The sequence below is a fragment of the Cajanus cajan genome, chromosome 6 (genome assembly GCF_000230855.2).
Source record: "Cajanus cajan strain Asha chromosome 6, NIPB_CcT2T_4, whole genome shotgun sequence".
Lineage (NCBI taxonomy): Eukaryota > Viridiplantae > Streptophyta > Magnoliopsida > Fabales > Fabaceae > Cajanus > Cajanus cajan.
The window spans coordinates 6,347,509-6,359,279 of record NC_138522.1 but is presented as its reverse complement, the minus strand read 5'-3'; positions in this window follow the sequence as shown (position 1 = coordinate 6,359,279).

The following is an 11,771-nucleotide window of genomic DNA, read 5'->3' as shown; positions in this document are numbered from 1 at the left end:
AGCGTTAGATACGCTAAGGAGGCAGAGTTCATGAGATTACATCAGGGGAGCTTGTCTGTTTCTGAGTATGCTATGAGGTTTGAGCATCTAGCTCGTTTCTACTCTCAGGCCATATCCGAGGCTTGGAGATGTAGAAAGTTTGCGGAGGGACTGAGGCACGAGCTGAAGAGGGTTATAGTCCCCATGTCCATAGTAGAGTTTCCTGCCTTGGTTGAGAAGGCAAAGACTGTTGAGAGTTTGGAGAGTGGTGGTAGCAGCGGTAAGGCTGCTAGAGTTCAAGAGGGATCATCTGGGTCCAGGAGGGGAGACCAGCAGAGGGGACCTTATGACAGACCTGTACAGTCTCAGAGAGGAGCTATTAGTAGGGGACCTCGACCTGTTACTCCTCAGGGCGGAGCACAGTCGATGCGGTGTTATCGATGTGGAGGAGCACATATGGTGAGAGATTGTTCCCTTCCGGGGAATGTTTGCTTCAGATGTGGTAGGCCAGGCCACATCTCTAGAGATTGTCAGACACCGGCGACTTCATCTGGGAGTGCCCCGAGGCCACCCAGACCTACAGCTGCGGGGAGAGTGTTTGCATTGTCAGGTGCAGAGGCTTCTACTTCATCAGACTTAGTGAAGGGAAAGGGGAAGGCAGCAGGTGAGGATGTTTTATTTTTATTCGATTCTGGAGCCACGCATTCTTTTATTTCTGTTGATTGTGTGAAGAGATTGGGTTTGTCAGTATCTTCCTTGCATGTTGATTTGTTTGTGTCTACTCCGGCTTCAGTTTCTGTGGTGACGTCGGAGATGTGTGTGAGATGCCCGATAGAGGTGTCTGGTAGGAGGTTCCGAGTGAACCTGATTGTGTTGCCCATGGTGGATATCGACATAATCTTAGGGATGGATTGGTTATCTGCCCATCACATCCTTATAGATTGTGCTCGGAGAGAGTTGATGTTTCCTCAGTTGGAGGATGAGGTGTTGGTATCAGCGGGTCAGGCTGAGCAGTTGATGAGGGATGGAGCTGAGTGCTTCATGTTGTTTGCAACTTTGAGTATTGAGACAGAGAGAGCTATCGCTGGGATCGAGATTGTCAGTGAATTTCCTGAGGTGTTTCCAGATGATGTGCCAGGATTGCCACCCAGGCGTGATGTTGAGTTTAGCATTGATCTGGTACCAGGTGCAGGACCGGTATCAGTGGCTCCTTATAGGATGGCTCCAGCTGAGTTGGTAGAGCTGAAGACACAAATTGAGGATTTGTTGGAGAAACAGATGGTGAGGCCCAGTGTTTCTCCTTGGGGTGCTCCGGTACTGTTAGTGAAGAAGAAAGATGGTGGGGCCCGTTTGTGTGTTGATTATCGGCAGCTGAATAAATTAACGATAAAGAATAAATATCCCCTTCCAAGGATTGATGATTTGATGGATCAGCTGAGGGGAGCTTCAGTATTTTCAAAGATTGATTTGAGATCCGGATACCACCAGATTAGGGTGAAGGAGAGTGACATACCGAAGACTGCCTTTAGGACTAGGTATGGTCACTATGAGTATGTGGTGATGCCTTTTGGTGTCACTAATGCTCCAGCAGTGTTCATGGATTACATGAACAGGATCTTTAGACCGTTCTTGGACAGATTTGTGGTGGTCTTCATTGATGATATTTTGGTGTATTCTAGATCATTGGAGGATCACCGTGAGCATTTGAGGTCGGTTTTGGAGGTGTTAAGAGAGAGACAGTTGTATGCCAAACTGTCCAAATGTGAGTTTTGGTTGTCCGAGGTGAGATTTTTGGGGCATGTGATATCGGCAGAGGGGATTGCAGTAGATCCAGCCAAGGTGGAGGCTGTGATTCAGTGGGAGCGTCCGATGACTGCTACAGAGATTAGGAGTTTTCTTGGGTTGGCGGGTTACTATCGGAGGTTCATTGAGGGTTTTTCTCGAATAGTAATGCCTTTGACTCAACTGACTCGAAAAGATCAACCTTTTGTTTGGACGGACGCTTGTGAGCAGAGTTTTCAGGAACTAAAGAGACGGTTAACCACTTCTCCAGTTTTGGTGTTACCTAACACTGGTGAGCATTTTGATGTGTTCTGTGATGCTTCTCACCAGGGGTTAGGTTGTGTGTTGATGCAGGGAGGGAGAGTAGTGGCATATGCTTCGAGGCAACTGAAGACCCATGAGAGAAATTATCCTACTCATGATTTGGAGCTTGCAGCTGTGGTATTTGCCTTGAAGTCGTGGAGGCACTATCTGTATGGTGCGAGATTCAGTGTATACAGTGATCACAAGAGTTTGAAATATCTGTTTGATCAGAAAGAGTTGAATATGAGGCAGAGGAGGTGGATGGAATTTCTAAAGGACTTCGATTTCCAGTTGATGTATCATCCTGGAAAGGCGAATGTGGTAGCTGATGCATTGAGTAGGAAATCCATTCACATGTCGGCTATGATGATTAGGGAGTTGGAGTTGATTGAACAGTTCCGAGATTTGAGACTAGAGGTGGAGGTTGTTCAGGATCACATTAGCTGTGGTATGATCACCATAACTAATGAGTTCTTGAAGCAGGTGGGAACTAAACAGTTACAGGATCCAGAGTTGTTAAGGACTTTGGGATTACTTGGTACTGAGAGGGCAGCTGGTTTTGAGCTTGGTACTGATGGGATTCTAAGATTCAGAGGTCGAATTTGTCTGCCTTGTGATTCAGAGTTGAGGAGAGTTGTTCTAGAGGAGGGACACATGAGTCGTCTTAGCATACATCCTGGTATGACTAAGATGTATCAAGACATCAAGAAAAGTTTTTGGTGGCCTGGTATGAAGAAGGAGATAGCAGAGTTTGTAGCCGCTTGTTTGACTTGTCAGAAGGCGAAGATTGAGCATCAGAGGCCCGGAGGGGTTTTACAGTTGATGGAGATTCCTGAGTGGAAGTGGGATAGTGTCACTATGGACTTTGTGGTTGGATTGCCTAGGACAACTAGGAACAGTGACTCTATCTGGGTGATTGTTGATAGGTTGACAAAGTGTGCTCATTTTCTTCCTGTCAACAAGAGGTGGTCCTTGGAGAGGCTTGCACAGTTATATATCCGAGAGATAGTACGGCTGCATGGAGTGCCTTCCAGTATTATTTCTGACAGAGATCCAAGGTTTACTTCAAGGTTTTGGCAGACTCTACATCAGGCGTTGGGAACGAGATTGAGGTTGAGTTCCGCCTATCATCCACAGACAGATGGTCAGTCGGAAAGGACAATTCAGTCACTAGAGGATCTTCTGAGAGCTTGTGTGTTGGACCATCTGGGTAGCTGGGAGGAGGTGTTGCCATTGGTAGAGTTTACCTATAATAATAGTTATCATGCGAGTATTGGCATGGCACCTTTTGAGGCTCTATATGGCAGGAGGTGTAGGACTCCATTATGTTGGTATCAGGAGGGTGAGTCAGTAGTGGTTGGTCCAGAGTTAGTTCTTCAGACTACTGAGATGGTGAGACAGATTCAGGAGAGGTTGAGAGCTACTCAGAATCGACAAAAGTCTTATGCTGATAAGAGGAGGAGACCTCTAGAGTTTGAGGAGGGAGAGCATGTGTTTCTCAGGGTGACACCCACTACTGGAGTGGGAAGGGCTGTAAGGGCCAAGAAACTCACACCGAAGTTCATTGGTCCTTATCAGATCCTTCGTCGTGTAGGTCCAGTAGCTTATCAGTTGGCGTTACCTCCGATTCTGTCCAACCTGCATGATGTGTTTCACGTTTCACAGTTGAGGAAGTACATCAGAGACCCGAGTCACGTGATAGAGATGGATGAGGTGCAAGTTAGAGAAAACTTGACTTACGAGAAGAGACCGATAGCTGTAATTGATCACAAGTTGAAAGAGCTTCGAGGCAAGTCTATTAGCTTAGTGAAGATTCTTTGGGATGCAGCTACTAGTGAGGCAACCTGGGAAGAAGAGAGTCGGTTCAAGGAACAGTATCCATTTCTCTTTTCAGGTAAGCCTATTTTCGGGGACGAAAATTCTTATTTGTTGGGGAGTATTGTAACATTGTAAAAAAAAAAAAAAAAAAAAAAAAAAAAAAAGGCTGATTCAGTAGCCCAGAACGGGCCGTTCCCAAACTGGAACGGGCCGTTCCACACTACTGAATTGAACTACATATTGTAGTTGAGAACGGGCCGTTCCGGCAAGGAGAACGGGCCGTTCTAGGAAGGAGAACGGGCCGTTCCGGAGGGAGAAAGGGCCGTTCCGGAGGGAGAATGGGCCGTTCCGGAGGGAGAACGGGCTGTTCCTGAGGGAGAACGGGCCGTTCTGGATGAGTCCCGGAACGGGCCGTTCTGTTTTCAGAACGGGCCGTTCTGGGCGTGGATTTTGTGCGTGATCTGGGAGTTCAGAACGGGCCGTTCCGGTATCGGTACGGGCCGTTCTGGCCACTCCGGATTGCCTATAAATAGGGGTGAAGGGGGGCCGTGAGGAGTTATGGTTCTAGAGAGAAGTTTTAGAGAGAAGGTCTCTGGGTCAGTGAGCTCCTTTCTCTCCCAAATTTCTCTGTTTAACTCCTTTTCTCCTCTAGATCAATAACTCCTTCTGTCTTTTCTTGAATTTCAGATTAGAAAGCTTGTTTTGGGAGGACTGAAGTTTCGAGTTGAGCCTCGAGGGGAAATTATACTTTTGATTCAGTCTTTGGCTATCTGAGCCAATCTTCAGGTAAGGGAAGCTAGATTGTTTGCATGTGGCTGAATTTGTTAGTTTGGATGAGAATTTTGAACTCTCTGAATAGTTTTAGGCCTGGCGCAGGTTGAGCGTATCAGGCGTGGAAGAGCTTAGAGCTCTTGGGTTGGTGTTAGGCCAGGCGCGAGTTGACGGCACTGTGCTTGAATATATTTATGAATGAATTGATGCTTATGCATGTTTAAAGTTGAAGTTTTAGATCATGTATGTATGATATATGATGTATGGTGAGGTGTGATTCATATGTATGCTTTGTGATGATATATATGAATGTTTGAATATGATACGTTCATATGGTATGTATTGATCATAATGGTAGGTAGACCATTTATGATGTATGATGCATTATTGCATGTGATGTCTTATGACATGTGTATGGTTGTTGATCATGATGGTGGGCAGACCATTATGATGTATGATGCATGATTGCATGTGATGCCTATGGCATGAGTCTAGCCTAGGACTTGAGGAGAGGAAAAATATTTCGAACTGGAAGAGCTCACATAGAGTCTCTTGAGAGTGGTGCTTGGATAGGCCACTAATATATGAGAGTGGTGCTCTGGGAGGCCACTGGATTTGGGAGAGTGGTGCTCAGATAGGCCACTGGGTTGGGTGAGTCTCCTCTAAGTCCTTAGCTAGTGTTGGAGCGGGGTATGAGGTCGAGGGTTATTCCCTTAACCAAGTACTCGGGAAGGTGCGTGGATCCTTGCGGATAGTCGGTGGGCGAACTCCACAATTGACTTGGTTAATGCATGCCAAGGTCGTGGTAAGCCCGTACCCAGCTGTGCTATACCTGACGGTGGATCTGGACTTCCAAGTGTGTAAGTGACATCATCCGAGTAAACCCGAGTGAGGATTATATATCCTGTTTAGCTGTGACCGAGCGGGCGCATTGGGCGTGAAAACGGTTGGGATGGTTTCGGTAGGATGGAATGTCATTTATACAGCTCTATTGTTATGGAGATCTCCTAGGTGTATGCGTGACGACGCATTAGATGATTGATATGTATGCCTATCTGTCATGAGTTGCATTTATTGCATGATTATTAATATGATGAAGTGTGGTGTTTGACTTCATGTTTGGTGAATGAATGATTGATTGAGATGAAAGGTTCCTTAGGGACAGGATTTGGGATGCATGTGTAGTATAGAATTTTTATTCTGTGCTTGTATTATTGATTTTTGAATTCTAGCTTACCCTTCTGTTTTCCATGTGGTGGAACTGCGATGATCATACTTGGTATGGGAGCAGGTCAGGGATAGCTTGGGAGTAGAGATGATCGTTGTGAGACGAGGAGCTGAGTCTCGTGTTTTGAGTTACCATTCTGGGTAACATTTTTTTTGTCAGTGCTTGACCGGCACTAAGGAATATTTTGGGATGACTGTACATATATGGTGCTATATTTTATATACAGAAACTTAATTATTTCGATCTTTATATTTATGCCTGTATGTATGTGTTATCCAGTTTAATATTCTCTTAGTTAACTAGTTGTAGTGCGATTCCACTAAGTGTAGAGACCGTGGCGGGTCGTTACAGTCAACATTGAAAATCATCAATAACAGCTCAACTCAGCACGACAATATACATCTATTACAGCTTAACAACATTTTTCAGCAATTTCATCTAGTCAGCACAACATATTCATCAGTTTCAGCTTAGTTCAGCATAAACAACATCTATCAACGATTTCAGCAAAATTCATCAGCTAATAGCATATAAGTTAACATCATCATACGCGCCCGAAGCACTCATGGTCGCGCCCAGCGCGGCTCAACCAGAGGGCACCAGGGGCCAGCGCGCCCGGCGCAAGAGTACTCGCGTCCGGCGTGACCTAGCCAGAGAGCCCAAGGCTCTCACGCGCCTGGCGCAATTCAGCTTTGCGCCCCTGTGCATGCCTAGGTAGAGACTCCAAGGAGTCTCACGCGCCTAGCGTGGCCTAACCCGCGCCCAGCGTGGGGAAGGCAGAGACCTACCAAGGTCTCGCACCCGGCGTAATTCGTATTGCGCCCAGCGCCCTCTTGGCAGAGACTCCCAAGGAGCCTCCGCACCCAGCGCGACAATGGTGGCGCCCAGCGCAACACCAGAAAACCCAAAACATGGCACAACTGATATCGCGCCCGGCGCGGTCCAGGTCAAGCCCGGCGTGGGCCATCCAGAGGCTCTCCTTCTCAAGCTCGCCCGACGCATACACCTTTGTGCTCTTTTAAAAAAATCATATAATTTAATTTAAAATTACATTTTTAAAAAACTTAATTTTATTTTTATAAATATATAATAAATAACTCAGTTTATTATTTTTATTTTACATTTTTATTATTTTTATTTATTTTTATTTTTTTCTTACAAAGTGTCGCTTTGGGCTACATTGTCTTTGTTAGTCCATCAAGTGTGCTAACTCAACCTATAGCAACACTGATGTGACTCATTACAGTCCAACCTAAACAAAAAAAAAATGTCACGTGTCATAGGTGTCGCTATGGGCCATAGCGACACCGTTGTAAACAGCCTCAAAAATATAATTAGTTACAAAACAACCCCATCTACGTAAAATATTTTTAAAACAATCCTCCTATGGTAAAAAAAAACCCATCCAAATATAGGCGAACACAATGAGTTACATCCAAACATAGTAGAATGTGTTTTGTAGTAACTTAACAACTTTGTCACACGTAATGAAAGTACAGCTAAAACAAACAAATAAAGAGATATACAAGGTTAATTTTGTAATTGTTATGAAATTACAACAATCCTCTCATATGATAGGACATAAAAAAACAATCGTGTACTCATTTCTAATTTCTCAAATTTGATCTTCCATTGAATACAATTTTTCTTTTTCTTTCTAAATCCACTCTGAACCATCCCTTCCATGTCAAATCACCACCCGAAACAATTACCCAAAAACAAGAAAATCACCCCACCAAACAGAGGGGACATGTATTACGCTTATTATTGGTGTGTATTAAGATTTTGCGTTCATGAGCAAGCATCTATAAAGTGGAATAGAGAGTCCCAATGAGAAAAAAAAATTTCTTTATCTTCTTTTTCCGTTTCTCAATGATTGCCCGAGCCATTGAATTATGTCTCTGAAAAGTTAAAGATGTTGGGTGGCGCAGTGGCCACATTAAATTATTGTCTTGCCTGTGTTTGTCTCGGCACACACTAATAATTTGTCTTGCTGATTTGATTTTCCTGAAACCAAGTCTCATCGTGCTTAAAATGAAACAGTGTCGACATAAATGGGAAGCTTGTTTGTTTTCTGTTCTGCACCTGCAACACATTAATTCATTCCTTCATTTATAGTAGTGTGTATATGTATGAATTACGCAGATAGCGTGGAAAACCGAGACCAAGCAAAGACAGTCTCTTCAGCATAACATTCAATAATTCAATGGTTTTATGTGTGCTGTGGGGCTTCGGTTCAAGTATCCTCTCAATAAGTTCAGATTTCTTAAACATCTTAATAAGAGTTTAATTTTATGATCTCTATGTACAAATTTTTTTATTAAATGAGATAAAATCTTCTTCTGTAGTAATATTTACTGTGTTACATTGCATTTGAGCTACTAAGAAATATATTTAGGTGACAAAAAATAAATGGTCCCTGTTGAGCGCCGCGCCTATTGGTCTATGGTCTTAGTCTATTGCATGGTTGGTAGTTAGTGTAGAATAGAATAGGTCTGCCCTTAGCTTCTGTAGCGTCAACTCTGTCTCTGTATTCAACTTAATTACTCCTTACGTATTACTAGTTATTACTGCAAACTTCATTCATACCATACCCAAAGCTTACTCTTGTCTTATCATCGGTGTGGCTTTTTCGACCAAAGGGTATTTAAGGAACCTTATTGCATATATTTTTTTTAAAAATATATTATCAGTCTGGAATAGTTAACTAGAGTGTTAACACTTAACACGTCTCTTGTTATGTAATTTTTTTTTGTTGAAAGATGGTTAAGAAGAAGTGGAATCAGAATCAGATAAGTGAATATATGTATAAAATAAGAGTTGTTATCCACAACTGGAAATCTGATTTTTCTTTAAAATAATAGTGTCACTATTCCTAATAAGAGACTAATATAGTGTGGAATTGTATTAATATTATTATGTGTAATGGGGATAAATTTAATTTTTTTTAACACAATGTTAAATTATATTAGTGTCATTATCTTTATTGAAGAATTATATTTTAATAATAAAGAAAAAGTTAAAAGGGTAAGTTTGAGAAGAAATCATATTCGGGCCACGCAATTTATAAAATTAGAATCAATTAAGAGATTAAAATTTTTCTTGTAGTATATAATTTTTGATTTTAATATTAATTAAAATGGATGATTTAGTTCTTTTAAGATTTTAGTCTTTGCGTCATAATTTACTAGTAATGTGACAATCATATATGAGAAAAAAATTAATAGTTAAAATAAAAGAATAAGTTATCGTAATAACCTTGCCAAACTTACTAAATGAAGATTTAAAAAGTAATACGAAGGTCTAAGATCCTAAAATAGGATTTTAGAAAAATGAAAAGGGATAAAAAAATATAAGAACTAAAAACATAAAACAAATATTTTATAAAAACTAGAAATATATTTAAATTATATTTTATTCACTCACAATTAAATAAACGTAGATACAATATTATATTCAATAGATGTTTAATTATTTTTTTTTGTTGCAAAATTTGAAATTTTTTTAGTTTTTTAAATTTGAGAATTGATTTTTAAAAAAATAAAATGAAACTTAAGTGTCATTGTAAAAAAATTATTTTCACATTAAAGTTGTTTACGTTATTTTTAGATTCTCTCAATTATGAGTTCGAAGTAATCACCTTCTTAATCTCTCCTCGGTGCAAAATAAAATATTATTTAATTTGATGGGATTAACCCTTAAAATGGAGTGAAATTGAGTAGAAAAAAAAAGTGAATTTTGTTATTTGGATGCAAGTTAAAACATTGATAAAGATTTTCTTATTGAAAAAAATATTTCTTTTTAATATAAAAACTCTCAAAAAAATTTAAAAACTTATATCCAAATAGATTTTGAATCAATAAATAAAATATAAAATTTTAATTTTTTAATTGTTTAGTTATATGAAAAAGAAAAAAGAAAAATAATAAAAAATTAATTATAAAAGACTATTGTATTTTCTAATACAATTTATAACAAGCATTGTGCTTGAGACCTAATTATGTAATAAGTTATCACTTAAAAAAAAAAAAAAAAAAAGATTGGACTGTTGTTAATAAAATAAATAAAAAGTCAAAGTCAAAATATTTTTTTAATCTTTATAATTTCTCTTATTTTATTTTTTCTACCTATAATTTAAAATAAATTTTTTTAATTCATAAATTTATTATTTTTAATCTTTTTTAGTCCTTATAGTTTAAGATAAATATTTTAGTCTATTTAATTACAATTTTTTTAATTTTTTTAGTTCATATCATGAAACTTTTTTGTAACATTTTATGTTAACATAAAGTGTAGAAAAAAGTGTTCCAATAATGAGTATCATAAATGAAAGCACAAAAGAGGCACGAAATATCAAGAAACTTAATTTAGAGTAACAACAAAATAAATTCAAAATTAAACACAAAAAGTTAAACTAATGTATAAACACAAAAAAAAAAAACTTAAAATAATAATAATAAGAAAAAACTACAAGCATGGGATTAAAAATCTATTTTAAATTATAGAGACTAAAATTAATTAAAAAAATATATAAAATAAAAAAAATCTTTTAAATTATAAAAAATTAAAAATAAAATAAAAAATTATAAAAATTAAAAAATATTTTACCCTAAAGCTTGTACCGATATTTCTATTTCCATTTCAAATCACGACTCACTTGAGAAATTTTTTGGGTGGGACTTACTAAATATTTAACATTTTTTTATCTTAATTTCTCTCTCAAAACAAATAAGGGAAAGATTCAAATCTATCACAATTCACTCCTTCTAAAATAATTATTTCCCTACCAATTCGACGAAAACAAACAAAATTATAAGGGATAAAAAGTAAGGAATTAGATAAATTGAAAAAAAAAAACATGTTTATTCTTTTAATATTTTAATATTACAGTAATAAAACATTTATTCTTCTCAAATAAACAATCTTCATATTCCTATTATATACATGCTCAGAAGAAAAGATAAGACTTAAGAGCATAGGTACTAATAATGAAAAGGAAAGACCAATATTAAATGACCCTTTTAATTTTGTCATCTGACAATTATGATTTGTACTTAAGAGTGTAACTTTCAGTTTAGGTAAATGAACACTTTTAATTCTGTCATCTGGCAATAATATATTCTTTACTTCTTAAAGTGTGACTTTCATTTTAGGTAGTCTAAATTTTAATGTAGTTATATGTGGGTAGCGTTATTTTACAGAAATTAAATTAACATTGTTTTTTGTTTTTTTGTTTTTTACTTTTTGCCACTCCTGGAACAATTTTTTTGGGATATAAATAAAGTAACATAGTAATACTCCCAGGTATCATTTTATTTTATTTGACGTTCAACATTTCGATGAATTAAGAAATAAAATTAGCATTTTAATTTTTTAAAAATTATTATATAAAATTTTAATTATTATTTATTTTTATACTAATTATATTTTTAATTATCTATTATTATTTTTTAACTTTCACTGCATAATAAATAGTTAAAGATACAACAAGTAAAAATATTTAGACTTCATTGTTATTGCAAAATAATAATTAAAATTAAACATTTTTTTAGTTTTTTTCGGGTTGACATTTTTTAGTTTAAACATGCAAGTAAATAAAACAGAAGAAATGCATATATTAAGTAGAAAGATTATTAATGACAATCAACGCGTTTTTTTTTTTCACCTAGAAACTATAAACAGTTAATATTTAGTAGTAAATACAGTACAAAAATAGAAATATAATATTTTAAAAATCTTAAAAGTATTTAATGCGTTTTATTTTAGTACTGTAATTTGGTGTGAGTAATTTATTGAAATCTGCTACTAATGTAATGTATGTTGATGACAATAATAAAGAAAATTAAAATAAATCTCATGAATAGAGCGGAGTCATCTAAACTATTGATTA